Raw genomic sequence first — 5,000 nt, forward strand, 5'->3', positions numbered from 1 at the left:
TGCATGCAAGCCAACCGATCGAGGCCATGGGCGCCTGCCGGTCACCGGAGCAACCAGTCGCCGGACAAAAATCGCCGGAAGGCATGCACGCCCTGTATTTCGTTCGAGGGACGTTGGCCGGGGTGCACGCAATGGGAGGCCCATCGCGCACACCTACTCCCCCCGTGGGGGGGGGAGAGGGGGTGCCGGACCACCACCCCCTAAAGAGCATTAGAGATTTTACAGATATGCTACCAGTAGACGTTAAAATGTCTGAAACGGGGACACTTTTTCCAAACAAGCAAATCCCACACCGAGGGTGCGCAGGTGCCGATGGTGGTCGAGGCATGTGCCCGCAACAAGGGCCAACGTGAGCCGATGGTGGTCGAGGCAACCGCCCGCACCAGCTCGAGGCATGTGCCCACACCAAGGCCCGGCATGTATCGATGGTGTTCGACGTAGGGGCTATCTTCTGCTGATGGTGGTCGAGGCAAGAGCCCGCACCAAGGGCCAGCGTGTGCCCATGGTGCTCGAGGCAACCGTCCGCACCAGGGCCCAGCGTGTGCCGATGGTGGTCGAGGCAACCGCCCGCACCAGGGCCCAGCGTGTGCCGATGGTGCTCGAGGCAACCGCCCGCACCAAGGGCCGGCTTGTGCCGATGGTGTTCGAGGCAACCGCCCGCACCAGGGCCCAGCGTGTGCCGATGGTGGTCGAGGCAACCGCCAGCACCAGGGCCCAGCGTGTGCCGATGGTGGTCGAGGCAACCGCCCGCACCAGGGCCCAGCGTGTGCCGATGGTGGTCGAGGCAACCGCCCGCACCAAGGCCGAGCGTGTGCCGATGGTGGTTGAGGCAAGCGCCCGCACCAGGGCCCAGCGTGTGCCGATGGTGGTCGAGGCAAGCGCCCTCACCAAGGCCGAGCGTGTGCCGATGGTGGTCGAGGCAACCGCCCGCACCAGGGCCCAGCGTGTGCCGATGGTGGTCGAGGCAAGCGCCCGCACCAAGGCCGAGCGTGTGCCGATGGTGGTCGAGGCAACCGGCCGCACCAAGGGCCGGCGTGTGCCGATGGTGTTCGAGGCAACCGCCCGCACCAGGGCCCAGCGTGTGCCGATGGTGGTCGAGCCAGGAGCCCGCACCAAGGGCCGGCTTGTGCCGATGGTGTTCGGGGCAAGCGCCCGCACCAGGGCCCAGCGTGTGCCGATGGTGCTGGGGGCAAGCGCCCGCCCCAGGGCCCAGCGTGTGCCGATGGTTATCGGGGCAACCGGCCGCACCAGGGCCCAGGGTCTGCCGATGGTGCTCGAGGCAACCGCCCGCACCAAGGCTCAGCATGTGCCGATTGTGATCGAGGCAACAACCCACACCAGGGCCCAGCTTGTGCCGATGGCGGTCGAGGCAAGTGCCCGTACCGAAGGGCAGCCTATGCCGATGATGGTCGATGCATGTGCCATCACCATGCGTCATCATGTGCCATTGATGGTCGAGGCCTTGGCCGAAGTTCGATTTTGAGCCACGGTGCCCATGCTTGGCTCCAGCATGTGCTGGTGCCGCATTTTTTTCACTCGGGACAGCATCGCCGGAGCATCGCCGGAGCATCGCCGGAGTACCGCCGGAGAACCTGACCGGCGGCATTGGGGTTCCGGCGATTGGGAGGGGGGCCGGGGGGGTGTGCGCACATGGTGTGCGATGGGTGCTGGTACTTGGCCTTGTGTTGGCCCCCTATCCCTCATCAAACCTCTGAGAATTCACACCCCCTTAAAGAGCATTTGAGATTTTACAGGTTTGCTACCAGTAGCCGTTAAAGTGTCTGAAATGGGGACACTTTTTTCAAACGGTCACAAAATCTTCTCTACTTCGAGTTTTTAGCTGAATTTTTTTGTGCATGCCAACAAAAATAGAAGGATCATGCCTACAAAATTTGGGGCCAAAAATCCTTATAAAAAAATTTTAAAAAATCCCGAACCGCAAAAAGTTTCGAAAATCGTGAAAAATAGAAAACGAGTCATCTTCCAACGAAACTTCACGTGAAGGCTTAGGGGACCATTGTATGAATTTACAAGCCATAAAAATGGCATTGGCACGGCAGAAATTTGAAGATGTGCCTAAACCCACCAGGGCCCAGCGTGTGCCGATGGTGCTCGAGGCAACCGCCCGCACCAGGGCCCAGCGTGTGCCGATGGTGCCCGAGGCAAGCGCCCGCACCAGGGCCCAGCGTGTGCCGATGGTGGTCGAGGCAACCGCCCGCACCAGGGCCGATAGTGTGCCGATGGTGCTCGAGGCAACCTGTCGCACCAGGGCCCAGCGTGTGCCGATGGTGATCGAGGCAACCTGCCGCACCAGGGCCCAGCGTGTGCCGATGGTGGTCGAGGCAAGCGCCCGCACCAGCGCCCAGCGTGTGCCGATGGTGCTCGAGGCAACCGACCGCACCAGGGCCCAGCGTGTGCCGATGGTGCTCGAGGCAACCTGCCGCACCAGGGCCCAGCGTGTGCCGATGGTGCTCGAGGCAACCTGCCGCACCAGGGCCCAGCGTGTGCCGATGGTGGTCGAGGCAAGCGCCCGCACCAGGGCCCAGCGTGTGCCGATGGTGGTCGAGGCAACCGCCCGCACCAGGGCCCAGCGTGTGCCGATGGTGCTCGAGGCAACCTGCCGCACCAGGGCCGAGCGTGTGCCGATGGTGGTCGAGGCAAGCGCCCGCACCAGGGCCCAGCGTGTGCCGATGGTGGTCGAGGCAACCTGCCGCACCAGGGCCGAGCGTGTGCCGATGGTGGTCGAGGCAAGCGCCCGCACCAGGGCCCAGCGTGTGCCGATGGTGGTCGAGGCAACCTGCCGCACCAGGGCCCAGCGTGTGCCGATGGTGCTCGAGGCAACCGACCGCACCAGGGCCGAGCGTGTGCCGATGGTGCTCGAGGCAAGCGCCCGCACCAGGGCCCAGCGTGTGCCGATGGTGCTCGAGGCAACCGACCGCACCAGGGCCGAGCGTGTGCCGATGGTGGTCGAGGCAAGCGCCCTCACCAGGGCCCAGCGTGTGCCGATGGTGGTCGAGGCAACCTGCCGCACCAGGGCCCAGCGTGTGCCGATGGTGCTCGAGGCAACCGACCGCACCAGGGCCGAGCGTGTGCCGATGGTGCTCGAGGCAAGCGCCCGCACCAGGGCCCAGCGTGTGCCGATGGTGGTCGAGGCAACCTGCCGCACCAGGGCCCAGCGTGTGCCGATGGTGCTCGAGGCAACCTGCCGCACCAGGGCCCAGCGTGTGCCGATGGTGGTCGAGGCAAGCGCCCGCACCAGGGCCCAGCGTGTGCCGATGGTGGTCGAGGCAACCTGCCGCACCAGGGCCCAGCGTGTGCCGATGGTGCTCGAGGCAACCGACCGCACCAGGGCGGAGCGTGTGCCGATGGTGGTCGAGGCAAGCGCCCGCACCAGGGCCCAGCGTGTGCCGATGGTGGTCGAGGCTGCCGATGGTGGTCGAGGCAAGCTGCCGCACCAGGGCCCAGCGTGTGCCGATGGTGGTCGAGGCAACCGCCCGCACCAGGGCCCAGCGTGTGCCGATGGTGATCGAGGCAACCTGCCGCACCAGGGCCCAGCGTGTGCCGATGGTGGTCGAGGCAAGCGCCCGCACCAGGGCCCAGCGTGTGCCGATGGTGGTCGAGGCAACCGACCGCACCAGGGCCCAGCGTGTGCCGATGGTGCTCGAGGCAACCTGCCGCACCAGGGCCCAGCGTGTGCCGATGGTGGTCGAGGCAACCTGCCGCACCAGGGCCCAGCGTGTGCCGATGGTGGTCGAGGCAACCTGCCGCACCAGGGCCCAGCGTGTGCCGATGGTGCTCGAGGCAACCGACCGCACCAGGGCCGAGCGTGTGCCGATGGTGGTCGAGGCAAGCGCCCGCACCAGGGCCCAGCGTGTGCCGATGGTGGTCGAGGCAACCGCCCGCACCAGGGCCCAGCGTGTGCCGATGGTGGTCGAGGCAACCGCCCGCACCAGGGCCCAGCGTGTGCCGATGGTGCTCGAGGCAACCGACCGCACCAGGGCCCAGCGTGTGCCGATGGTGGTCGAGGCAAGCGCCCGCACCAGGGCCCAGCGTGTGCCGATGGTGCTCGAGGCAACCGACCGCACCAGGGCCGAGCGTGTGCCGATGGTGCTCGAGGCAAGCTGCCGCACCAGGGCCCAGCGTGTGCCGATGGTGGTCGAGGCAACCGCCCGCACCAGGGCCCAGCGTGTGCCGATGGTGATCGAGGCAACCGACCGCACCAGGGCCCAGCGTGTGCCGATGGTGCTCGAGGCAACCTGCCGCACCAGGGCCCAGCGTGTGCCGATGGTGCTCGAGGCAACCTGCCGCACCAGGGCCCAGCGTGTGCCGATGGTGGTCGAGGCAACCGCCCGCACCAGGGCCCAGCGTGTGCCGATGGTGCTCGAGGCAACCGACCGCACCAGGGCCCAGCGTGTGCCGATGGTGGTCGAGGCAACCTGCCGCACCAGGGCCCAGCGTGTGCCGATGGTGGTCGAGGCAAGCGCCCGCACCAGGGCCCAGCGTGTGCCGATGGTGGTCGAGGCAAGCGCCCGCACCAGGGCCCAGCGTGTGCCGATGGTGGTCGAGGCAAGCGCCCGCACCAGGGCCCAACGTGTGCCGATGGTGCTGGGGGCAACCGCCCGCACCAGGGCCCAGCGTGTGCCGATGGTGGTCGAGGCAAGCGCCCGCACCAGTGCCCAGCGTGTGCCGATGGTGGTCGAGGCAAGCGCCCCCACCAGGGCCCAGCTTTTGCCGATGGTGATCGAGGCAACCGGCCGCTCCAGGGCCCAGCGTGTGCCGATGGTTATCGGGGCAACCGGCCGCACCAGGGCCCAGGGTCTGCGGATGGTGCTCGAGGCAACCGCCCGCACCAAGGCTCAGCATGTGCCGCTGGTGATCGAGGCAACAACCCACACCAGGGCCCAGCTTGTGCCGATGGCGGTCGAGGCAAGTGCCCGTACCGAAGGGCAGCCTATGCCGATGATGGTCGATGCATGTGCCATCACCATGCGTCATCATGT

The sequence above is a fragment of the Durio zibethinus genome, unplaced genomic scaffold (assembly GCF_047325235.1).
Source record: "Durio zibethinus cultivar Kanyao isolate XHJ-2024 unplaced genomic scaffold, ASM4732523v1 HiC_scaffold_403, whole genome shotgun sequence".
Taxonomy (NCBI): Eukaryota; Viridiplantae; Streptophyta; class Magnoliopsida; order Malvales; family Malvaceae; genus Durio; species Durio zibethinus.